The sequence below is a fragment of the Monodon monoceros genome, unplaced genomic scaffold, assembly GCF_005190385.1.
Source record: "Monodon monoceros isolate NGI ecotype Baffin Bay Population unplaced genomic scaffold, NGI_Narwhal_1 Super_Scaffold_19, whole genome shotgun sequence".
In the NCBI taxonomy this organism is placed as follows: Eukaryota; Metazoa; Chordata; class Mammalia; order Artiodactyla; family Monodontidae; genus Monodon; species Monodon monoceros.
The window spans coordinates 82,636,791-82,663,790 of record NW_021703775.1 but is presented as its reverse complement, the minus strand read 5'-3'; positions in this window follow the sequence as shown (position 1 = coordinate 82,663,790).

The following is a 27,000-nucleotide window of genomic DNA, read 5'->3' as shown; positions in this document are numbered from 1 at the left end:
TTTTTGTCCCTTCCAAGCACATGAAACGCCACAAAATGCACCACTCTCTGATCCCTCATGGCACCCCTGCTTCCATCTCCACTAAAATAAGAACAAACACTTTTAGAAAATGAGTGATTCAATCAAGTGCATTCCAGGCCAGTCCGTAAAGAAAACATCCAATTCAATTTTAAAACGAATTTAGTCCAGATCTACATTTTTACCAATACCATATGCATCTTGCTGGACCTTCATTTGAGTTGATTCTCATTCCACATGTAAATAAAAATAATAGCGCCCATCAGAACAGATCTCTGAAAAGGAGACTTCTTCATAACAAAACACGTAGCAGAAAAATATGTTTGGCTATGCTCCAATGCCCCATAGTTGATGTGGGCAGGAGAATCCTGCATCAGTATAAACTTCTCAGCAAAGTTATTATCCTTACGCAGCCCAGCAGCCATTCTACACTGCAAAGGAGCGACCACAGCACTGAGAAACCCAAGTGGAATTTCATTTCTTGTAACTGGGGGCAGAAGGCTCAGAGAAGTTATAAATACTTTCATTTACAGAGAACTATCAAATGGAGCCTCGGCACGTTGACGCCAGCTTGGGTGGCTGAGTTGAATCCTGTCTCATCTTAAAAAGAATTTTTTGCCATTTGGATAAATTTGAAAATGATGCCAAGTAGACTGATTTAAGTCATTATAGCTTGTCCCCATGGGGTGGCATGCTCATGGTCTCTGACAGCATATCTGTCCCTGGAATAGTTTTTATGGAAAGGGTCTTCATACTCATTGCCCTTCTAGAAAAGGAACTCATACAATGAAGTGTTTGATACAAAAAGTTTACTATAGGTCTTCCCTGATGGCGCAGTGGTTGAGAGTCCGCCTGCCGATGCAGGGGACACGGGTTCGTGCCCCGGTCCGGGAAGATCCCACATGCCGCGGAGCAGCTGGGCCCGTGAGCCATGGCCGCTGAGCCTGCGCGTCAGGAGCCTGTGCTCCGCAACAGGAGAGGCCACAATAGTGAGAGGCCCGCGTACAGCAAAAAAAAAAAAAAAAAGTTTACTATAAAAGCGATGGAGGAAATCATGGATTGTCAAAATAAGAAACATGGATTCTGAAACTCAGGTGATGTTGAGAGTTCTGGGAGCACATTGATGATTCAATTCCATAAATCATATGCGGAAATGTAGGTGGTGTCCCAGAACGAGGAGTCCTGATCAAATGAAGCATCTGAGCATCATGTGTTCACAGCTAAGAAAACTACATGCTGGCTTCAGAAAGGTGTGAAGATTCTGTCCCCAAAACACACATCAGCTAGGGTTCCTGCATATTGAGCCAGTAGCACTTTCTCTGGAACTTTCCACGGCTGCCCCTCACTGGGTGGTAGGAGTGAAATGACCATATTGTTTCTCCGGCTGCTGAAAAATTCTGGGGGAAAAAGATGCTCCATCTGAAGCATATGTTTCTTGTGATTTGAATCTGTCCTTCCACAGTCATGCTTCTCTAAACGTCCTGTGGGCATCAGGTACAAACGGAGACAGCAAATGCTAGCAAGAAGAAGAAATAACAGAAAAAAAGAGAAAGGGGGTGCCGCTCAGGGATTCAGACACAGTAGAATCTACTTGGAAATCAAGCAGTCCCTCTCCTGTGCTATGCAGCTGCTTCCCACTAGCTATCTATTTTACATTCGGTAGTGTATATATGTCCACGCTACTCTCTCACTTCGTCCCAGCTTACCCTTCCCCTTCCCCGTGTCCTCAAGTCCATTCTCTACATCTGTGTCTTTATTCCTGCCCTGCCCTTAGGTTCATCAGAACCATTTCTTTTTTTTTTTGGATTCCATATATATGTGTTAGCATACGGTATTTGTTTTTCTCTTTCAGAGTGGTGGTCTAGAGAGGGTGGGAGGGAGACGCAAGAGGGAGGGGATATGGGGATATACGTATGCATAAAGGTGATTCAATTTGTTATACAGCAGAAACTAACACAACGCTGTAAAGCAATTATACTCCAATAAAGATGTTAAAAAAAAAAGAAGTCTCTCTCCTAGTTCATAATTCTAAAGAAAAAAAAAAATCTGATTTTGACCTCAAGTGGGCAACATTATTTGTTCAGATAAAACATTTAATCAAAATTATTAAAAGCTAAATATTAGAATAAGAGTAAATTGGTATGATAGTCCCTAGGTCCATCCACATCTTAAGTCAGAAAGAGAAAAACAAGCATTGTATAATATCGCTTATATGTGTAATCTAGAAAAATGATACAGATGAACTTATTTGCAAAGCAGAAATAGAGACAAGATGTAGAGAACGGATGTATGGATACTAGTGGGGGAAGGGGGGTGGGATGAACTGGGCGACTGGGATTGACATATATACACTACTATGTATAAAATATCAATAGATAACTAATGAGCACCTACTGTATAGCACAGGGAACTCTACTCAATGCTCTGTGATGACCTGAATGGGAAGGAAATCCAAAAAGAGCAGATTATGTATGTATACGTATAGCTGAGTCACTCTGCTGTACAGCAGAAACTAACACAACATTGTAAAGCAACTACACTCCAATAAAAATTAATTTTAAAAAAGAGTAAATTGGTTACATGACCTGGGAAGCTATGTTCGACTGAAAACGTCCTAGTCTGTAAAAAACTGGCATTTACCGTCTTTAATAGCTTCCCAGTCTCCCTCTGTCTACAGATCCTGCAAACCCACGCTGTCCAGAGGGCTTGGTCAGCATCCTTTAGACGGGCACCTGCCCAGCAGGGCAGCTCCCTCATCAAGGCCCACGTTTGCAAGATTGCCTCTTCTTTTGAGAAGCCACAACCTGAAAATTAGGAAATAGCTCGGTATTTTGACTATCAAGGATGCCGAGCAAATTCCGTGACCCTGACGTGAGATTTGGGGACGGGCAAGAAATCAGAGATTCCACTCTTCCTCTCCGTGCAGGTGGCAGAGTCGGAGAAGGGGTGCTGGATGGAACCAGGAAAGAAGGAGCCTCTCCTAGCTTGTCAGCACAAGACCCATTAATTTGAAAATTAAGGTAAAAACATGATTGGCTGTTTCTCTTAGCACAGTGGAGAGAGAGCCAGGAAGGATTATTTTGCAGAGTGATAAACTTCCCTATCTAGTGCCTAACCCTGGGGAGATCCAGAAAAGTATGAATTTTGATTCGAACAATAATGAACCAGTAAGTGATACAGCTTTGGCTGTATAATGACTGTATTAATTTGCCGGCTCTGATGTTAAACCCAGAGGCCCTGAAGAGATAGGACTTTATCTAAGCAACAATTATCATGCTGAACATGCTGTTTAGAAAGAGCCCCATAGTTCTGCTTGGCTATCATGGGCATAGCTTTTATTCCTTGGGCAAATTTATAAATTCTCATAGAAAATTTAATAAATGTGATGTCATCTGAAGGAAAATAGGGTTGTCATTTACAAACAAATGCCAATTTCCATTTTAGGTTTAGACCTCAAACTCGAAAAGACATCGAGAGGGAGAAACTGTTCATATACTCTGACCTACACTTATTTCCCCGATTTAGGAAAAATGACTTTTTCTGTGATAAAGAGGTTGAATTTTTACCTCTGCTTGGCACTGCGTCAGCAGGGTAGACCCTTATCTGTTAATTTGTCAGTGAGATTATTTTTTTTTTCAATGGCACTTTTCCTCCTCACGGTGAGAAAAAGCCCTTTCAAGTTTAATTTGACTGTGGAAAGGCGGTAAAGGACAAAATTGAACTTTATGCTAAGGATTTTATCACTCCATTTGCCAGGCTTAAAGCAGTCCGTGCAGGCAGTCCTCTTAGGGTTTTCTATAACTACTGGAGGAAAAGACTACCTGACCCGCACAGGGGTTGGCCTTATCAGCAGCTGAATTGCAGCCTAACAGTATAATTATTCTCTACTGGATTGGGGAAAATTCCAGGACATTCTGGAGTGAGGTTGTGTTATATCCAGGACTTGCCTCTATAAAGGGATTTTAGGGCACTGAGTGCAGAGGAATGCTGCTCAGCGAGTGTTTGAAGGCTGTGCATTATTTGTGCTGTCAGCTCTGAGCAGCCCATGCTCAGGCTTACATCCAGGGATGCAGTGCTTCCCCAGGTCTGGTCCACACCTGCCTGTGTGCCCAGAAAAGAGCCGGATGCTGAGCACTGCTCCAACGAGCCCCGAGAAAAGAAGGCCAAGACCAAACTGCTCTCAGGTTGCCAGGAGGTGCTGGCAGGGAGAGATAGAAGTTTCTAGACTTTTTGGTCCTGCCCCAGTCTCTTCCTCCAGAATCTAATTAGGCATCAGGAACAGTAAGTAGCTGTGTCTCCCATCCCTGTGGCAGGGCACCCTCTCCCACTGACCTGCAACCAAGAAGGCTGGGGGGGGGTGGGTACCCTGCCCTCCCCACCACCCGCCGGCAGACTCCCTGGAAGACAAGTCCAACCTGACAGCCTCATGCTAATTGTGCAACCGACCTTAGGCTCCGTGCTGTCATTTCTTAATCCTCCGTTTTCGAATCTGAAGATAGGGGTCATTACAGTGTCTGCTGTCCAGGTTTGTTTAGAGGTATAAATGGTTTAATCCCCAGAAACACTCCCAAAGGGCCGTTGAAAGGATCAAAATGTGATAACAATAAAAATGATTTCATATATTTGGAAGCACTTCCCAAATGTCTTTGACCATAACCGTCAGGAAAGCAGACATATTTGTTCATGGTTTAGAATGGTGGTGACACTAGCTCTACAGGCTCTCCTGGATCAATGAGAGAGCTACTTTTATACAGGATCCCATCCCTAAAGTGCCAGGGGCCCAGAGACTCAACAAACGCAGATAGATTTCCTTCCCCTTCTTCCTGCTTTGTACTCAGCTCATCTCTGCAAAAGAATCTTCTCACAGTGTCCCTTCCCTCCTTGACTACCTTCAAACCTTCAGCTACACACAGGGATCTAAAGGAATTCCCTCTCAAAGGTTCATCCCAAGCCACCTTGAGATCCTCTTGAAAGGGCACACTCAAAGTCATTGCAAAGAGCACTTCAAAGAATAAACCCAGAAAGCATCTTCAAAGGAAAGGATCCCTTTTGTTGCCTGAAAAGTTGTTCTTGACATGGGCTAACAGCACTTTTACATCAATGATCACCGTGACCCCATCCAATCCTAGGAGGCAGGTACATTTTGTTGATGGTGAAAAACTGAAGACAAAGAGATTAAATGACCTGCCAGCACTCAACAAAGGCGTTTTGTAAACTGGAAGCAAAGTCATCTGGGCACAAAGCCCTCCATAGAAGGGGAGAGTGAACCCTGGGGATGTCAGCTAGTTGCTCTCTCCTCAAAGGTGAAAACAACAAAGCCCATCTGTTTGGAAAATCTCCAGCATAAAAAGATGCGGGGCGGGGGGGGGGGAGCCCTTGGAAGTTCTTGAGACAAATGGGTCATAGAGTCGATAAGAAAAAACTAAGAGTAACATCTGGGCACTTCTGGACTGTCTTCCAGCTCCATGCTTTGGGACCCCCACGTGTGGCAGAAAACACCATAAACTGGGAATTCACATCAGATTCCTCTGACCTTTCTTGACTCCAGTCTATGAAGTGCACTATTTACAGAACAGTCTTCCCTAAGCAAAAGCTCCTTCCTTATCTCCATAGAGACATGCCCAGCTCCCTGCTGCCTGGGAAATCCCCCAAAGGCTTGAAATGAACGTAGGACCCTCCTTTAGTCCATCTCCCAGCTGCCCCAGCTCTAGAGTCTGCAGCACTAGCGCAGCAAGGCTACGCTTCTCACTGCCTCACCCAAATTCTTTCCATCTCTCGGCAACTGTGCAGGCTCTACCTCCTCCAAAGAGCCTCTCCTGATCATTCCTGCCCAATCTCCACTCCCCCAATTCTAAACTCACTCATTTAGTGCTTAAATATTGATATCCCTCTGTTTGGCAGTCTTGGTGATGGGAGGAGTATTTATATCCTTCCTAAAGGTTTCTTGTGTGGTATTTGATACAGATTCCAGCTTTTTAAATTGTCGACCAAATGCCTGCACACGAATAACAGTACGTCTTTTCTCTGGACACCGGGGTGGAGAAGTTGTGGTCAAAAGGACCAAGGTGAATATAGAGTCAGGGCTCAGCATCGCCGCCATGCTGGACCTCCCCGCAAGGACTGCACAGCGTCCTCTGCTGTGAGGGCCTGGACCCGGCCAGAGACAGCTTTCTCTGGTGGCTGGCTGCTGTCCCACCACTGATGAGCTTCTGCCTGGTTACTGACAGACTGTCAGAAGCACATGGAAGTCACCAAGGTGTGACCATTGCACCAGCTAAACACTGTAATAGGACTCAACCATTCGCTGGACTGATTTGGTGGCCCATAGGCATGCTCCTTTGTCTTCTGGAAGGATGTGACTCAGGAAACTGGTATCCCCTAGTAATAAAGTAATGAAGTGTCTTTATTATTGGCATTTGTTTTCCAGCCATAAACTTGCATTTCTGAAGTCCCTTAGGTACACATTAGCACACGTTTTTTTCCGTTAAATTGCACAACAATGGTCTGCTGGAGGATTACCATCCTTAATGTTATGGCTCGGGAAACCAGCCCTCAGAGGGTGAGGGACCAGTCCACAATTATACAGCCCAAGGTCTCAGGCCCGTGTGGCAATCTTTCCTTGAAGAGCCTGGAAGAAACTGAGAATGTTGACTTCTCCCAGGTGTGTGAAGTTGGCACTTTATTTCAGATTCCTTTTACAAATAGCTGGAGGATTCAAAAATTTTTTATTCTCTTATTGGAGGAGAATAGGGTCAAGAAGAGCCTCCAAGGGCAGTAGGGAAGCAACGGGACAGAAATTTCAAGTCCCATCTACTTTTTCTGTGATTTAGAGAAAGGTGCTAAAGCCCACTGATTGAGTGGAATCAACAGGTGTTTGCCCCCTTCTTGTCTGGTACAGGATCAATAAGACAGTCTTTGAGGACATTCAGTTTGGAATTAGGGGCCAGCAGGGGAAGGAGATGGGAGGAAGAAAGAGATGAACTGGCCCTACCACTGCCCTATTACTTTCTTACCTAATTATTTGGCCAAACTAAGCTATTGTTCATACCCTCCTCCTGACACGCAGGCACAGCACACATTCTCTCAAGCGTGTTCCATATTCTCCAATATTGGTGCCATTGCATGCACCATTCCTTCTGTTTGGAATGTCCTTGACTGCCTCTTTCCCACCTAAGTCCTACCCACCCTGCATAGGCTGTATTTCCTACTTATTAAAAAATATGCCCTTCAGCATTTGACAGAGTTCTCACAGATAGTAAATGTCCAGTTAATGCTAATTGAATTTCACTTGTTGGTAAGATACCTAAAAGGCAACTCAGCCCCAGAGTAAGGCACCCAGACTGCACTACACTTAGTGTGTATGGCGACAGCCAAACATGCCGCTCCCACGTTCATGCCTTCTTCCCAGGACAGTCTGGATCCAACACCTAATCAACGCCAGACCCTGCCAGTGGCTGCAACTCAGGACTTTTCTGAAGGGCCAGCCCAGGTCCACTGCCCTCCAGGAGCTCAGTTGAACCTTCCCTGGGCCCCCATCCAGATCTACTTCTCTCTCTGCCCCATCCTGCTTTCATCCCTTCCTTTCTGCAGGCCTTAATCCCATGAGGTCTTGCTAATCAATGTCCTGCAAGGACAACGTAGGAGCATTGTTCAAACAAGAAGACGGCGCATGCGCTGCTTTATCAAGCAGGGCAACCGCGCTACTCCTCCCACCCGACATGGGCTGCACTGTCTCCCTGGATTCCCCTCCCTCCCTCTGAGCACAGCCCTGCTCAGGGAGGAGAGCTCTGTATCTATTCACGGTGCAGGCTGGTGGTTGGTTATCTAGATGGGCCAGAGGCTTCCTGCCCACAAATGCCTCTCGTGGACCTGAGCCCAGGGCTGATTCCCACCATTGTAATCAGCTCCTGCAGAGTGTGGATGGTCGGGAAGGATACACCCACACAGAAAAAGGAGAGACACACTGGAAAGGGGCCTTGGAGGAGAAGATGTGGAAAGGGCGTTTGTGGAGCCCCCAGCTGGAGGAAAGCCCAGAATTTAAATTTCTGTTCCTGCCGCTATTCAGAGTTTGGGTAGCACTTTTAATTACAGCAATGCAACAAGAAATGAACGCCCATAGGGCATCATTACTGGTTCCATTTTTAACATCCTGAGAGGCGGGCATGGATGGTTCAGGCGGTGCCAGTAAGTGGGATCCAAGCTTTCCCTGTCTTCAGATTTCCAACCTACTGCCCATTACTTTGGCCAGTCTTGTTGCTTCCAGCCACAACGGAGGACCAAGCTGGCCTTGATTAACACCTGCGCCCATTCCTAGGCTGGCACGTGGTCATGAAGCTGAAGAATTGGGGTGCCGGGCAGGGACTTCTGCTTCCCTAGAAAAGAAGGGGTTACCATAATAGGATATTTCAACTGTCCCTCCGGATCTAAGATTTTATAGCCAGACAGACATGGGTCTGACGTCCCCGCACTCTTTTTCTCTAGAAGGATCTAATCACAAAGATTGAGAAGACAGCTGGATACTTAAGAAGCTCAGGGTGGTCTAGGGTCCAGCCACCTACCCAAGGTCTGTCACAGTATCATAAGCTGTGCTACCACTCGTCCTAAATATAGAAGTCAAAGTCCGAGTTTAAAACTGTTCTTCCCATCCAGTTGAAGGAAGTCGGGAGGATGATTTATGTCACCACAGGTCATCTAGTTTACGACAATGATCGACCGCTCTCCCCAACACATTTTGGGTTTTGCCTTTGCTTAGTTGAGTTTGGCAGTTGGCATGCAACCTTTAAAAAATTGTACTGAAATGTAAACCTTGCCAAAAAAAAAGATTATTTGATGAATTTAACCTAAGTGCCAACCAAAGCGCAAATGTTCCCTATGGACCTGTTACAACGCTGGAAGTTCCCTCTGGATTGCTGGAGAATAAGCGAAGGAACACAGCACAACATTTACCAGCTAAGCAAGTCTAGTCTAATATGTACAGAATGTTTGTCCAGAGTCACATCTGTGTCCTGTGACCACCAAAGCCTGGAACTGGTTACAATTAATGAGTAAATAAAAGCAAAAACCACTGAATGCGTAAGATACAAACAGTGGCCGGCCAGGAACACTATTCCATCCTTCAGAAGCACAGAACAAAACAAGAATCTGAGGCCACTCTGCCTTTGCTGGGTGCTCGGTTGCCTTACAGGAAAGAAAAATATAACCAGAATATGACGCCGTCAGCAGCTGACTTCAGGTGCCATCTGCATGGATTCCTGGCACTATTAATTTGCAATTAACACGGGCCGTATGTTTTATTCCCTGCAACTTGCTGTCTGAAGTCTGAGGGAGGGGGGTTAGCGGAAGGGAACATGCAGGTGGGTGGTGAGTCTTCCCAGAAACAGATAATTCTGCTTTTCGATCCTGAATCATTGATATGTAAGCCGCTCTCTCAGACTAATAAAAGGTCACTGTTGAAGGGAAATGGAATATTTCCATCATGTCATTGTGTGAAGCAACTCCTCCAGCATGTGGTAGTACATTACAGAGATGAGCCTTGTGCCACGAGGCAGGCTGGCAATCTTTATTTACATCAGACTCAATCCATTTTGAAATTCCAATGTGCTGGGCAAACTCCTAAATTCTTGAAATGGGCAGAGGGGAGCAAAATCTGCTAAAAGTCTGTGGGCACTAGAATAGAGCAAAGAGAAAGAGTTCTAGATTTGGTCGTCCCTGGCTTCTGATCTGGGGGTCTGCCCCTCAAAGCTGTGTGACCTATGGCAAGTTACTTAACCTCTCTGTGCCTCAATTTCCTTATTCATGAAATTTTTTTTTAAGGCTCATTGTAAGGATAATTATTAAATGAGATAATTGTGAAGTGTCTGGCACAAAAGTTGGGTACTTTGCTAGATACTTATTTGGTGTCTCAAAGTATTTCAGCCAATTATCAAGCAGCCACTTTTTGGTAAGAACAATGCTATTTGTACCCAATTTACTGAAAAAGAAGTGAAAGTCCAAGTAGCTTTCTCACACTGCTACACTGCCCATGGAAAATCTTGGTTGATCAAAAATGGAGAGTGACTTTCCTTGGCCAACTCTCTAGGACAAGTTATTTCAAAATCAAAAGGCAGGGGTAATTCCCATGGTGAAAGTCCGTAGATCAGAAGGGCTCATTGACTTACCTTGTTCTCAAAGAGAACAAAACGACGTTGGGGTGACCAGATTATGTAGTGAATCCAGCTGATGGGTGACATAGAAGTAACAGATTGAAAGAAACTGACATTTACTGGTTTAACCTTTAATAATATACATAGCAACAGACATCTGCTAGAGTTGATTGAAGGCAGATGTCTAGCAAAACAGTTAATCAATAGTGGGCTAGAAAATTGGAGCCTCTTCCAGAGCAGCAACCAGAGTTATTTAATAAAGCCAAAATAAATAATAAACCAACAAAAAACATAGGTACTCATCACATATTCTCTCACTGCCTTGTAGCCATGTCAGCAGATAAGCAGGAACTCTAAAGGTTTAAGCGAAAAGTCTCCATGACACTCAGGAAAATACAACTTCCTCTAAAGCTGGTAAAGAAATGCAGGTGCTTCTGCATCATCCAGAAACTCTGCCACTTACAGAAAGAGCATTTCATGGTCGCTGGAGGCCAGGACACAACTCCCTTGAAGACCCGCTCCCGGGCCAAGACCTAGGGGCATGACTCATCCAGAGGGAACAAGGCAATTTTCTGTGGGGAAGACGTGTCTCCACCCCAGATGTTAGCCAAGTTCTGCTTAATTAAGTAAAGTTCTGTGAGCCTGAACACGTACTAGCAAATGCTTTCAGTTCTCCTTTAAAAACTGTGGGGAAAAGAAGATAGACGTGGGGGAGGGATTGTACACTCACAACCTGCTTGACTGGAAGGCAGTTGATGAATTTCAATGATTTGCACAAAGATAATTGATCAGGAATTTACTGTTAACTTTATACAAGGATTTCACACTTCACACAAAGGTCAATGTAACTCAAGATGTGTTTATTGATCATCCACCGTTTCTAAGAAGATTCTAAAAAAAATGTTTGGAGCTAGCAAGTGGGAAGGTAGGAAGTTGTTATAGAAGGAAATGGACAAAAATGTCAATGAAAGCATTCCTTCCCTGATAAGCTTTCAATTTTATATGAGAATCCGCCATGGCAACCGTTATAAAGGTAAAATAAATACGAGCTAGGGAAAAGTTTAAGACACTTTCTGTAGACAGGTAGAGGAAGAAACAATTAATTCTCACTGGAAAAAAAATTGGAGTGGCTTCACAGAGACCAGATTATAAATAATGCTTCTAAGAACACGTCTGTGATTTACACTAGCACGTGATTGTAAATACATAAATTGCATACAACTTTTTCAGGCACAACTTAACTGCTTAAAACAAAATATAGGTTTACCAGGTGTTACAGATTTTGAATTATGTTCCCCCAGAAGATATGTGGGAGTCCTAGCCCCTAGTTAGGACTCAGAATGTGACCTTTGGAAATAGGGTCTTTATAGACGTCACCAAGTTAAAATGAGGTCATTAGGGTGGGCTCCAACGCAGTATGACTATGTCTTTATAAAAAGGGGAAATCTGGACAGGTACAGAGGTGCACAGAGGGAAGACTGTGAAAAGACACAGGGAGAACCCCATGGGGAGAGGAAGGCAGAGATCAGGATGATGCTTCTACAAGCCAAGGATCACCAAAGATTGCACGCAAACCACCAGAAGGCATGGGAACAGCCTGGAACAGATTCTCCCTCACATCCTTCAGAAGTACCAACCCCACCTACACACTGATCGCAGACTTCCAGCCTCCAGAACTGTGAAACCATGTATTTCTGTACTTTAAGACACTCATTCTGTGGCACTTTGTTATGGTGGTCTAGAACACCAGCGCACCAGCTTTGCCACTTCAGAAGACGTCCTCCTAGGGCCTAGGGTCTAGACCCATATTCTCCAAAGATGCACATGGAGACTCACTGAGGTCGAGGAAGAAAGCTCTAGGACTCCTTCATATCTCATTATTTTAAGACTTCTATTTTGGCCTATATTTTAAAAGCATTATATGTTAACACAATGATATAGCATGTAAGTTATAAATAAACTATTATACGTATATAGGATCCTTTGTTCAAAAATAATTTTCTAGTAGTGATACACAATTTAAACAATATACAACTGTTAATACTGATCAAAGTCTGGATAATCATAGAAAGAAAAGGAAATCTCTTATTCCCCTAAATTTCTCATGGGTAAAATACAGTCCCAAAAGGCAAAGTGATGTGGCTTTAACTACCATGAAATGATAGTAATGATACTGTGATGATAGCAGTCATCGGAAGACTGGCCTTCACAGCAGTTTATAGTTTCTGAGTGTGTTCCTGTGACTCAAGGAAGATGAGGAATAACTCTTGCCAAGGGTTTTCTTTTCTTATCTAAATGTGAGGAGTCCAGGGCTGTAGACTCACACTGCACTGTTTCAAGAGCCACATGTTTCCATTTCTCCCCCCATGCCTTCCAAACAGCCAGCACCTAGCAGTCGTTGAACAAATCTGGGGGCCTTTTGTTGAATAAAAGCCCTATTTTTAGCCACCACTTCCTTTCTTTGGGTTGGTCTCACTGCCCATTTAGAAGGATCACTTCCACCACCCACCTGTCCAGATCCAGACCCTAATTATACCAACAAATGAAGGCCACATCTCCTGACTGGGATTTCCATGAACCTCTCTGAACCCACTGCCTGGGACCCAAAATTTAGCATTTAATGATGACCTGGATAAACTACAACTGAATGTGTCATGTGGATCTAGCCCACTTTCCGCTAGGTCACAATTGTGCCCCTTGAGGCCATGGACAATGCTTTATACTTCCTGGAGCCCCAAAGTGCTTGGCCCTGTGATGAGCTAAGGTTAACCTCGTTGATCAAGGTGAGTGCCCATGGGAACACCAGACTATTTCTCTTCAGGTGTAGAAGGAGCTCAGACTTTGGTGTCAGATTGAGCTAGATTCCAATTGTGAGTCCGACACTAATTTCATGACCTTGAGGAAGATGTTCAACTTTTCTGAGCCTCAGTTTCCTTACCTGTACAATGGGTATAACAGCATCACACCCCTCAGTCATGAGAGGATTAATGAGCTCACGCATAAAAGCCTGTCTGTCTCACAGTACCTGTTCAATCAATGTCCAATACATACTTTTGACTCTATTTCCAATTCCATTACTTATTCTCATCCCATCTATCCAGTGTTTCTTTCCCAGTAGTCAACGTTCATTTTCTACACACACCATTATTTAGGAAACTATGGTGTCACATTATGGAAGTACACTTTTTTAAAAAAAAGACAGAATCAGTGTTTGAATGTTACTGTGTTCTTTCTCATGGCTCCTTTCCAATTTAATGATGGCACTGCTGACAGAAACAAAAGATCTGTGTGTCACCCAGCATGATTATAACATCTTTGTCCATTATGCCTCCAGATTATTGAGGGAGAGTTGGTTCAATTCATATTGGGTACTCAGAGATGACTGGGTTCATGTCTGTCTTCTCAGAGCCTTTTAATACAGGGGAGTACATTAGAAGTCAGCAATACCGGGAAGATCAATTCAACACGATCTATCCAAGTCAATGGCAGGGCCAGGCAATGACGGTGGGCAGAGCAGAAGACAGAAGGGAGGAAATAGGAGCTCTGGTCCCAGCCACAAAGAAGCCAAGACAACATTAATATCTGAGTCATCACTTTCCTTCTGGGGCCATCAGTTTCCTTGTTGTAATAGTGGGGCTCCAGGCTCTCTAAGAAAACTAGTGAAAAGTCTAAGTTCTTGTGTGCTTTTCCTGATTCACCCATGATTCTCTAGCCATGGACCTTAGGCCTGTGGTTCAGTTACAGGCAAGCTGAGCTGTGCTTCCAGAGGCTGCTGTATACAAAAGTGGCCACATTGCCTATTTCCCTACTCAGATGGTTTCTACCCCTACCATTAACATCCTGGGACTCATGACTGAGTGTGGAAGGAGTGGAGGGTGTACCCTTCATTTTCAGATCATTATGTCAATGTAGTCACTTTCTGTAAAATCCCATTGCAAACTGGAGTATATTGAATGTCCCCTTAAAGAGGCTGCCTTCACAAATGTCCTGCGAATTTAACATAAACAGAACAAAACTGGGTGTTTTTTCAACACTGTTTTGGGCCAGTTCATTATTTCAGAACATAAGCAAACTGAATTAGCTCCGAAAGATATAAATAAAAAGTCTTAGATCAGACAACTGAACATATAGTGAGTATATACTCTAAGCTATGCCAGGGAATCAAGAATATGAATTAGGCATAACTGAAGCTTATCGTAAAGAGAAAGTGAAGCAACAGACTTCAAGGTGCCTAGCAGAGTATTCACCAAATTAGGGTGTTCAACACCTCATCCCTGTTCTTTCCTCCCCTTGGGAACTAGATGGGCTACAACTCAACATTTCTTCCTCAGCTGGTGTTCTTCTGTGGTGTGAACCCTGTGCTAGGAGAGACAAAGGAAGAAAAGGCACAGTGGGGGCCAAGAGACCTCAGATAGCCAGAGGGACACCATGGGGTTCAAGTGAGGAACATTGAAAGCTGAGGACGCAAACAAAGTCAACCGGAGCTCTGCTTTGCTCTCATTTCCCCTTTGGGGCATCACCAACAGCTCCTGCTGACTTCCTAAGCCTGTGTCAGGCTGGGGGCTGGCTGGGGAGGAAGAACCCTCCACATTGCAGAGTTGCCAGGACTCACAACATTCTGAACATAGACAGCAGCCCACTAGGCAGCCCAGAAGGGTTCAGGAGCGATTTGAACAAACCTCTGATTGAGGGAAGCCGTCCAGAGCACACACACCGTTGGGCAGCCCCCAGAAAGGGCTCCTGCTGGCCCCGGTGTCACTGTGGTTGTCACAACACCCTGACACCTCTCCCTCTGCACCCCCAGGCTTCACCCCTTTACACTGTGAGAGACCATGGAGGAGAAAACAATTGTTCGGGGAAGATTGAAAACACCCCTCTAGCTTCTGGCCAGAGCATTTGCATTTTTGGAAGAGGTTCTTATTTCTTTTTAAGGCTCAGAGTGAGAAGCTTTTAGAAAAGCTAAAAATATCTGTTAAAGAAGAGAGAGAAAGAAAAAAGAAAACAACCCATCCAGCTTTCCCTTCTTTCTGAGTAAAAGTCTCAGGACCCACGGAGGAGCAGAGTCAGCTTTCCCACCCTCTTCTCTGCAGGCACAGGGCAGGGAAAAAAGTCATCAGGGCCCGGGTCTTCCAGAAACAAAGGTACACAGAGATAAAGCTAAAAGAAACCCAAGATCACAGTATGTAATCATAGCAGTTGAAAGCTGAAAATGGTCTGTAGAGTTAACACTAATGCCTCATTTTACAACTAAGGAGACTAAGACGCAGGCAGATGAAACAGCTTGCTGGGAACTACAGCACCGAGTCCCAGCAGCTGAGACAAGAGCCCAGCGGGAGCCCCTCGGCTGCCCAGGGTGTCCCCAGACCCCTCCCCACCAGCACCCCACTTTTACCTACACCCCGGAAATGACTCTTGGGAATCTGGTCCATCCACTGCCCATTCGGGGACACCTGACTCAGGGTGGGCTGAGATTCCTCCAGCTGCCCCGGCAAGCAACCATGACTCTGCAGTCTGGGGCCCGGCTTCCAGAACTCACTGAAACACCAACATGCTCCAAGGGAGTTTCCACCAAGGACGTGCAGTCTCAATAAGAAAGTCACTGACTCACTCAGGAATAGAAGAATTTCATTCTCAGTGGACTTTAGCGCTAGGAGGCCATGCCCTCCATTCAAGAGAAGAGAAACAGGCCTCGAAGGGGCCACGATTTGTCCAGCAGCATCTGAGGTCAGCACAGGGCTGGACAGCACTGCTTTCACCACGCTGCCGGTCCTGCCAGGCCACGCTGCCGCTGTTGTGCTTTCCCTTTGTTTTTTCCATGCAGTCTTTCAACCAGCACCATTGATTGAGTTCCTATTATGCTCCTGGCACAGAGGATACAACACTGAGCAAGTTGAATAAGATGGATGAGATTCCTGCTACGGGGACCTTACATCCCACTGACCACTCCCCACCCCGACCGACCCCATACGGCCCACATCTTCCCATTCTCTCCATTTTATAGATGAAAAAAGAGAGGCTTAAGGAAATTACCTAACATGCAGCTGTTACTTCAGGAATCCCTATTTATGTTAAAAAACAAAAAGCTAAAAGTCTAAAAACTAGTTTATACGGGAAGGGAATTTCACCCTTGTATGTCTGCTGGAAGCTGTATCTCCAGGATAAGGTGGCCAGACTTACCAAATCCAGGAAACCATTTACATTTGAATTTTAGATAAATAAAAATTTTTTAATGTAAGTATATCTCAAATATTGCATGGGACACACTTATACTGAAATATTATGTTGTCTATCTGGAATCCAGAGTTAACTGACCCTCTGCATTTTTTGTGTCTGCCCTATTCTAGTAAATCATCATATCCCAAACTGAAGACTAGAGCCATCTTATGTTATTAGGAACAAATTCCTAGGTAGTGCCTGCGAATTATTCCATTAGATTTGGCTCTTGTGCTCAGTTTTCCTGCAAGAGTCACTTATGCAACAGGACTAACTGGCAGAAGGTCCACCGTGCAAAAGATAAAGACAGATGAGTTTTCTAGACCTCCAGAAAATGGCTCTTCCTAACTGCCTAACAGTAAGTCTATCTGTCCAGCCTGGCACTGCACCGGAGAGTTTTCAGTGCATTTTAGAGGCTGTGATGTCTTGGTTCTCATAACCACCACATAGGAGAAAAGGGCTTGGTATTACCCAGTTTGCAGGCAGACAAGACAAGCACTCACAGTGGTAATTACCGAAGGTCCCATGGCAAAGGTCAGGGTTGGGAGCCACATAATTCAGCCTCTATGCTGATGCGTCCTCAGTGCTGCTATGGTGGAGGTTTATTCTTAGCTTTCAATCTCTCATATCTAAAGTCTGCAATTTAAAATGCCAGTGAATGAGTGGTGAGCTGAATAATTAAAATAATCGTCTTTTATAAAATCACAGCCTATGGAAAGGCAGGTCTTCAGAAAGCTGGGATCCTGGCCCTGCATTCAGCTGGCCTCACTCAGGAAGGTGAGGAGGGAGGCGGACCAAGGAGTCCCCAGCCAGGATTCCATGTGTGTGCTTTGGACTAAAGGTTTGTATCCCCCAAATTCATGTTGAAGCCTCACCCCAAAAGCGATGGTATTAGGAGGCAGGGTTTATTAGGTCATGAGAGTGGAGCCCCCATGAATGGGATCTGTGCCCCTATAAAGAGGGCCCAGAGAGCTCTCTTGCCCTTCCCACCAGGGGAAGACACAGCAAGAAGAAGCCCTCTGTGAACCAGGAAGCAAGCTCTCACCAGACTCCGAATCTGTGGGAGCCTTGATCTCGGACTTCCAGGCTCAGAACAGTGAGAAATGAACGCTGTGTAAGCCACTTGGTGTTTTTGTTGTCTCAGCCCTGAGCTGACTGAGGCAGACGCCCCTTATCCACCTTCTGCATGAGGGCTCCATCTTTGGTTGCCGTCCTTGCGGGTCTGTTCCTTCTTGCCCCGTCCTCAGAAACAGGAGCGAGCAGCTGCCCACCCCCTGCTGAGCATAACAGCTCCACACTTTTGCATCAGACAGTCGTTTAAAGTCCCTCTACCTCGTGGCCTTCTGAAGCATCCAAGTGAGGTTCTAGCCACCTGTCACACTGCCGACACCAAGAGGAATGCACAAGAATGAGAGATACGTGAAGAAGTCCCCTTCCTGTTCTCCAACCTCATCACAAGCACTAATCACCTTCAGTGATGACAAAAAATCACTTCTTTATTGTTTAAGGGCTTAACGCTTCTTAACAGCTCTAAAGTCTTACGTTCCCAGGACTTAACAGTGACTAACTCCACACTTGTTAGCCTGCCTCCCCATCTTGTTCCATGAGGAAAGGTCAGGAGAGACCGAGCAATGGGGTTAGTGCCCCGTAAAGAGACTCCAGAGAGCTCTCTTGTTCCTTCCACCAGGTGAAGACACAGTTGCTGCTCTGAGGGCACAGCGTCGGAGGCAACCTCTCAGAGGCCACATTGCAGTCCACTGTGCCACACACTGGCCCCCGGGCGGACCGGGTAGGAAGAGCCAGTAGTCACTCCCAGGACACCCTGTGACCCCAGCTGGTAAGCAGAGGCCAAGCTGGCAGATCCCCCTCCCCTGCCCACTGAAACACAGCCTCACGTCCAACAGACGCATCTGGAACCTCAAACTTAGGAAGAAATAAAGAGGAAAGGCAAGGGAAAAGTTATTATTTGTGTCAATGACCCATGGACCCATCCCTTCGGTGTCACGACTTATCCTGCACAAGTCCTTCAAGGCAGGCCTAGTGCATGGCCTGTACACACACAAAGACACACAGACACACACAGAGCCAACTTAATCCCTGTATCATTGGCTGCCACTGGTTTCCTAAGGACCTTACCAGGGCACGTCCCGACTTCAACAAGGACCTGCTAATGGTTTTACATTTCTCCCCAGTATTAGAGGCCATTCTTGTGATTCTTATCTTCTAATGAAATCAATAACTTCAGGAGACAGCCAGAGATAGCGCAGAGGCAATGCCGGAGCCAAGGGCACTGCAGGCTTGTCTGCTAAGCCGTAAATAATCATCCTGAAATGATGATCAAACCTTGACTTTTGCTTAGAAAAATGAAGTTGTGGATCCCCTGGCAAAAGAAAATTTCTTCCCATTTTACTTGAAAACAAAAGAATAATGCACCTCATATAGTTGTGATTTTGCTAACTTTGAAAACTCCATCTCTCACTGAAAACTCTATTCACTTGCCTTTTAGGAGCCTGTACTAGCAACTCGTAGCGTTTCATCTTTCTGCCCCCGTGTAAAGTGTGTTTCTAGCAATAAACACCCCAGGTGAGTGCTTGCTTTAGTTACCACACACTTTTGCCTTGATCTTTAAAACCAGCCTATATATTTAGTTACTTACTTCTTCCTAATCCTCCCCAGCTCAGGACAAATCTGACCCGTCACCACTAGCCACCACTTGCTGCTTTTAAAAAGTCCTTAACACGGCCCCACCTGCCATCCCATTGCCTTCCCGCTGACTGCCCTGGGCTGTCTGGGCTTCGGCCCCAGCGGTCCCGCCTTCTGATACACAGAGACCCGCCCCCGCTGAAGCCCCGCCCATACGTCCAGGCCGGGACGCCCCCACTCAGCCCCCAGACCGAGTTCAGCTGTCACCTCCTCAGGGATCCTTCCTTGGTCTCCCTGCGGGCTCACTCCCCTTTTTATACCCTTCATAGCTCTGTGCGCCCTTCCTTTCATATCACTTAGTGCGCCTGTCAGTTTCAGTGGTTTTCTATCAATATCCATCCTCCTCATTGGACAGTAGCTTCCGGAAGAGCAAAGGTCAGATCTGGGTTCTAGCACAGGAACTAGCTTGCAGTAAATGTTCCAGAACTATGTCTTTTTTTTTTACACTTTTTTTTTTTTTAAAGAAGATGTTGGGGGTAGGAGTTAATTAATTAATTAATTAATTTTTGCTGTGTTGGGTCTTCGTTTCTGTGCGAGAGCTTTCTCTAGTTGCGGCGAGCGGGGGCCACTCTTCATCGCGGTGCACGGGCCTCTCACTATCGCGGCCTCTCTTGTTGCGGAGCACAGGCTCCAGACGCGCAGGCTCAGTAGTTGTGGCTCACAGGCCTAGTTGCTCCGCGGCATGTGGGATCCTCCCAGACCAGGGCTCGAACCCGTGTCCCCTGCATTAGCAGGCAGATTCTCAACCACTGCGCCACCAGGGAAGCCCCAGAACTATGTCTTGAATGGAAAATGCAGCGCCCAGTCTATTTGGCACACAAAGGGTCCACTATGATTTTCTCAACTATCATCCTGCCCCGATGGCTGTACAGACAGAAGTCATATCACGTGATGTGTGCGCTTGGCGCAATCATCCCAAAGGGCCTCTTGTTCCGCGGTTCACCTCCCTCAAGAGGGGCATGTGCCCCAGATAAGGTCAGGGCGAACTGGCCTTGCTCAGAGGAAGAGGGTCATCTAGGACAGGCCTATCCTCGGTGCCCCATGAAACCTCCCCCGAAATAAGGAAGCACCCCAAAAGTTAGTCAAGTGCTTCTTATCGTTGTGCTACATGGGAAACAGAACACAACACCCACACCACACAACCTTCTCCCGTGCATTCAGGGGTACCTCTACCAAACGTGAAACAGTGATGGCAACGCTCCCCTCCCTGATGGAGGAAAGCCAGGTAGGTCGCGAGGCAACGTCCCATCCCCACTATTCTAGCATCAGAGAGTCCACTCTCCCCGGGTAGCGCTCACCCCCCTGACTTCCCCTGACATGACACGACGTGAGCTAAACAGTACATGTGACCACACAGATACACTTTGAATGCAAAGGTGCCGAAGAGAAGGAAGAAAGAGGACAAATATGTCCCCCCGCAGGCCGGGCTGCTGGAGAGGAGTGCAGGGAGAGAGGGAATCCAGACGCGGACCAGCCCGGAGTGAGGGCTTTAGTCCAGAGGCAGGGAGCTCAGGACAAGGGAAAGGTGAACACGCAGGGCTGTGCTTGGCTGGACTCAGGGGCTGCATCTTCCACCCTCAGCTCTGAGTAATGCCTAAGTACTGGAGGGGTTACCCAGCAAATGTTTAAAACCCCAATTCAACTCCTGTCCCCCGCCCGTGACCTTCACTCCAACCTTCCACTCACCCCTCGCCACATCTCACCCCAACATCTGTGTGTTCCCCGCCAGACTTTCACACGCAGATGAGTTATCTGGGGATATTCAGTGGATGTGTTTGCATGAAGATTCAGGTTCGGTAGGTCTGAGATCCTGCACTTCTAACGAGCTCCCAGATGGTTCCCCTGCTCTGGCCAAGGGACCACACTTGAGGTAGCAAGGTTTTAGGATGCACTAGGGTGGTATCTACATGGCTCTAAATCTACTGGCTGAAAGTAAGGGGGTAACTACAGGTAACCCGTCACTTTGTCAGGCTGTCTATGCTGTGTAGGCCATGTGCCTGCCGAATTCATGCCGCCCAGGAAGATTTACAGGAAGGAGCCCTGGCCTCACTCTTGCCAGCCCAGACAGTAGCTGAGCCTTCTTTGCAGCATCTCCTTACTCCCTGGGGCTCACATTCTCACAGGCGGCTTGGGATGGTTCATTGTATGTGTCAACATGACTGGCCACAGATGCCCAGGTTAGACATTATTCTGGATGTGTCTGTGTTTCGGGTGAGATGAAGGTGTGAATGGGTGGGCTCCCTAAAGTGGATGGCCCTCCCCGGCGTGGGTGGGCATCGTCCTATCCGCTGAGGGCCTGAGTAAGACAGGAGGTTGGGGAAGGAGGAGTTTGCTACTGTTTTCCTGCCTCCCTGCTTTGGCCAGGATGTCTCCTCCCCTCTCCTCCTGCCCTCAGACTGGGACTCACCCCATCGCCGCTCCACCCATTTCTCAGGCCTTTGGGCTCAGAATGGACCACACTATCAGCTCTCCTTGGCGTCCCACGTGCAGACAGCAGATGGTGAGACTTCTCAGCCTCTATAATCACGTGAGCCGATTCTTCATAGGAGACCTCCATATATATACCGACCCCCTATCAGCTCTGTTTCTCCGGAGAAGCCTGACTCGCGCGCAGCTCTTGTCCACTCCTTGCCTCATCGGACCTCCCAGGGTCCTCTGCTCAGGGCAAACCCACTGTCTCCACCGACGCCGGGTATTTGTGCCTGGCACACTTTGCTACAGATTTGGGGTGAAGGATGCTTTGTGACCTCAGAGGACTTCCCTGCTGGTGACATAAACACTGACCTCTTAGACGCCTTTGTCCTCAAAAGTTCTATGGAGCCTGTAATAAAAGCTGCGGTGTCCTCACCTGCATAGGCCTCTCTGCCCCACCCCAGCCCCCAGCCTCAATAATCGCTTTGTTGTGCAAAATAGTGTACTTTTATCTCTGTTTTGCTGTTTTCTTCCAAGCCGTGCTGTGATCCCACAGAAGAATTTTGCTTCAAAAGAAAACAGCATACAGCCAGAAGAGAATTTACACAATTTTCGCAATTTACATTAAAACATCTTTCAGCACATGGGTTGCACTGAGGAACATAGAACCACTTATTCTACTAATTTCTAGGAAATGACCTTGAACAGTCGTTCAGCTCTGCACCTGTTTCCTCATCTATACTATGGTTACTGGTATCTTCCTCACAGGTATTTGTGACATTTCAAAAAGCTAACAAGGTAAGGTACCGAATGCATACCTGGCAGGCATGGCCTCTCTTCCCTGTGCTAGTGTCCTGCTCCCCCCAAAATCAACTTTCATGATCGCTTCAACATTAGCCCCATGTAGTAGAATTAGAATAGCAATCCTGATGAATTTAGGGGTAAAGTAGAATGTATTCTAGGCTGTTCGTTAATTTAGATTATCCAGGCCACCCCATCCAAAAGCATCCGAAGAGAAATACACCACTTGGTTTGGCTCCAAACACACTTGTAAAGACACACGCCCTTCTCTTTCTGTAATTTTCCCCTTCAGATCTGTGATGTAGACAAACGGCGAGAAGACAAACGTCCCCGTTAAAACACATGGGTACTGTGATGACATCAGCCATCATAAAAGCCATTAGGAGAAGGCTCACAAGGTAACTCTCCATCACTGCAGCCTTCTGGGAAGAGTATTCTAACCATTGGAAAGTGACAGGCATAGCGGTGAGTGGAGAGAAGCCTGGTCTACGTACACCTAAACGGAGATGGAAGGTCTGCTCTGTGCCAAGGGCTTCTGGACTCTGTGTCTTGTCGTGCTTTTCGACTGGAAAGTGAGTTTCTTTTCATTTTTTTCCCTTTGAACAAACAAGACCAGAGCATGGGAATTAATACAATTTAGCCCCTTTGTAAGAGTCCCAGCTGCCAGATCAGAGTGGGACATTTTCAGATGACAGGAATAGGACCTAGGAAGGGTTGGGGCCCCCGGGAAAGGCAGCTCAAAGGCGGAACTTCCTGTGAACGGGGCCACATGCACCCCTCAATTGCGCCTTAGGAGGAGAAAAGAAAGAGAATCGGGGAAAGGAAAGGTAATCATAGGGTATGGAAACTGATCAACACAATTCATAGGATCTGAATCCAGCCAGAAGAGCAAACAGAGTCGGACCAGGATTTCAATCTCAGGACGCTTTTTGCAAAATGAATGAAACATGTCTCAACCCCCTGACTGCCCAGGAGCAGAGATTCTGCAGCAGGGAGCGGTCAGTAGGAATGTGGACGGGAGGGTTCTTGTCTGTCCACCTGATCCTCGGTCATCAGGCTGCTGGCTTTTCCTCCTGTTGAGCATGTCCAAGGTAAAGGCGGCATCTAACATTTGAAGAGTGAGTTTAGAAGGGCTTTTAGGTACATGCTGATCTCCTAGCAACATGCCACGCATTGGGCTGGGCGGTGATTGCTGCTGTGCTCACTTTACAGCCAACAATGCTGTGTGTTCGAGGTTACACCAGATTACACATAGTTCATTGTTTTGACAAAGAAGCCTCTCATCCAGGTCTCCTAAACCCCAAACTGTAGGACTCCTGGCCCCCTGCTACAGGTACCTCTCCAAGAAGTGACACAAAGCAACAGACCTTCAGACCTTAATATATTGTCAGGACCTACAAACCCAGCGTGCTTGTACAATTTCTACAAAGAAAATGACAAAAGCACCCTAAAGTTCCCACATTACCATCGACAGACGTGGGAACAAATCAAGCAAATCTTTAAACATTAGAGGAAAGCTCTTTGACTTTTTACTCAAATTGATGGTGATAAAATACAAAATCAACATAGATTAACACTAAATATTATCTTAGTATTAAATTGTAAATAATCAATGACTTTTTTTCTGACCTTTCTAAGCAATGGATAAGGATAAATTAGTGCCTTGCAGTCACAAAAATACTTGGTCAACAGCTTCTCAAGTTTTGTTTTCCTTTTCTTGAAGGAAAACAAAACAGAAAACTTGGAAACATGTTTCAAAAATCAAAGCTAGGTTAAGATATTTAGGATTTATAATAAATGTATTTCTACTATGGCCCATTAGGGTTTATCCTAAGTATACGAGGATGGTTCAGTATCAGAGAATCTATCAGTGTCATTTACCACATTAACAGAATTAAGGGAAAAACGTCATAAGATTAGCTCAATGGATGTAGAACATTATTAAATAAAATTTAAAATTCCTTTCAGATTAAGAAAAAAAAAAACTGCTCAGCTCTATACAAGAATTTCCTTAACTACATAAACGGTATTTAGCGAAACTTTCAGCAAATATCAACATCACGCTAAATAGTGCAGACTGAGCCTCATTCCCGTTAATATCAGGAAGAAGACAAGACTCCCCACAGCCAGGTCTACTGCCCATCATATCAGAGGGATGGGAAGCAATGAGCCTAGAACCAAATGATCAGGGCTTCACATGCAATTGCCTACTGGCAAAGAGTCTCATTGAATAAACTTCAGTCAGGCTCTTATGAGCCTGCTTCTCATCTCAGCCTCATTCTTGGGTACTGTCTTGGGCCAGCCTAGTCCAGTTGTAGAACACATTTTGCTAAGTCAGTTTAGGGAGCTTCCCCCCACCCTCGATATCTGATCATTGTCTAATCTGATCAAGTTCTTTACCTCCACGTTTGATGTCTAAATCATTGACCTGCCTTCAGCAAGAATCCTGTTAAGTTAGCTTAGCAAGAATCCCCTGACCCCTGATGTGTCCTCTTAGTAATTTCCGATCCACAGATCCTTGGCTATAAATCCCCACTTGTTCTTGCTATTTCTGGAGTTGAGTACAATCGCTCTCACGTATTGCAATAGTCGTGACACCTATTACAGTTGTCCCAAATTGTCTTCCGTACCATTTTAACGTGTCAGAATAATTTTTTTCTCAAACACTACCAGTAAAATAAGAATAATAATATTTACCTCATAGAGTTGTCATGAGGATGACGAGTTAAGACATACAAAGTGCTAGAAGAGAATCTAACACATAAAAAACCCTCTAGAAATTTGAATGACTATTATTACTGTACAGATATTTTTGAAAAGAAATGTAATGAGTGGAAAGCAATGGACAAGATGTTAGAGAAAAATCCTAGAAAATCTAAAATAAGTTATTAGATATGAGGTTGTAGGAATACAAAATCAATTTAAAAATCAATACCAGCAATAACCAATACAAGTTTTTTAAGTTTCAAAAGAAAGTATTATCCCATCTTCTTCAGTAACAACAAAATGCGAGGTACCTAAAAATAATCTAACAAAATATTTATAAAACATTTATAAGGAATATTATAGAGCTTCATTCAAAGACATGATGGCCAGAATAAGAGAAGGAGGATCTGGAGGTTGGGGGAGAACAAAGACATTGTTGAAAGTGTCATTTGGCAGAGAAGAAATGTGACCCACCACCAACCAGGTGTCAGATCGAGGACTCACTGAGTTTCTACTTCCTCAACTTCACTCAGGTCCATCTTCAACTAAGTGTGTCCTTAGTGCAGAATCCACTTCAAAATGGAAGCATCTGTAATCCAAGGCACAAGAAGAATAAAAGGAAAGGTGGGTTTTCTTTTGTTTCCTAGCAAAAATAAACTTACAAGTTGTCCTAAATGTTTTACCTTTCACCTTTTGGTGAAAAAGAAGAGAATCCCAAAGGTAAAGCCTTTCTAGAATTTTGACCAGCAGACAGGACATTCCCAAGGAGTTAGCAACCACAATAAACTCATAGTTCTTTTGGGACACTTTTGAAACATGGTTCATGAAGCTTTATCATCAGCTACATAAAATCTGTTATCATTTCTTAGGCTCTGGAGATTTTATTTAATCGAGATGTTGAAGTGCAGCACTACCTTGCTAAGTCTGCATTGCTAACCTCGCGTTTCTGGAGGAGAGGCTGTTTTCATTGCTTCCTCCATTTGCTGAACTATTTTATAAGCGTGAAAATGTGATTAGTTTATTTATATTTCATCAAAACACATTACAAAAACTTGATAACTTACTCCTGAGAGCTTTGCATCATTGATGACAGATTAGAAAAAAAATCGTTCAGCAACTTAATCTGACTTGCCATCATAAATATTCAAATCTTACATATTTGTTCCACAAAACACTTGTTTAAGTGGCTTTAATTTATTTTCAATTTTATTGTCTCAACAGTATAATGCAAATCAACTGTTGAAATTGTTTGGTAGCATGCATCCATCCAATAAATAGTGAAGAGTCTCTCTCTCTCTCTCTCTCTCTCTCTCTCTCTCTCTCTCTCTCATGCAATTGATTAAAATGAACACGATGGAGCTTTAGAGTCCTGTAGTCCATCCTGACAAATTCAGAGTAGATATTTACATCCCATCAGCTAAACAAGTTCTGTGTATGTGCAGAGTGAGTGGATGGTGAAATTTCACCATCATCAATAACTTCTTTCTTTAAATATTGACCTTTAGGAGTTCTGTTTCCTAGAGGCTATGTGTTCAAACTAAACACTGAAAATAGCTAAAAATTATGAATAATTTTTTTTCCATTCTCAAAAATATCTTTATGACATCACAAGGAATTGTCAAGCCAAAAGCTAAGTTGGAAAAAACAGAAGTAAGAACAGCAATGAAATCATTTTTGCCTTGAGAGCAGATATGATGAACTTTCATTTTCATGGCCTTTATGGAACTACCCAGGTCCTGTTACGCAGACCTGGGGTCCAGAGGACTCCAGGACTCCAGCCCCACTGTGAGGGGTAAGGGATGCAAACCTCACGCTCAGGCCCCCAGCAGACAGTGTCGGTGCTGAGAAGACTGGATGGGAGCTGGGAATTTGTGATGAAAACTAAGCTTTCTACCCAAATTAACATTAATGAAAACAAAATTCATACATTAAAGGTTTTTGGACTTTCCAGATGCTACCAATAAAACCAACAAAACTGGAATAGTTATATTAAAATCAGGAAAAG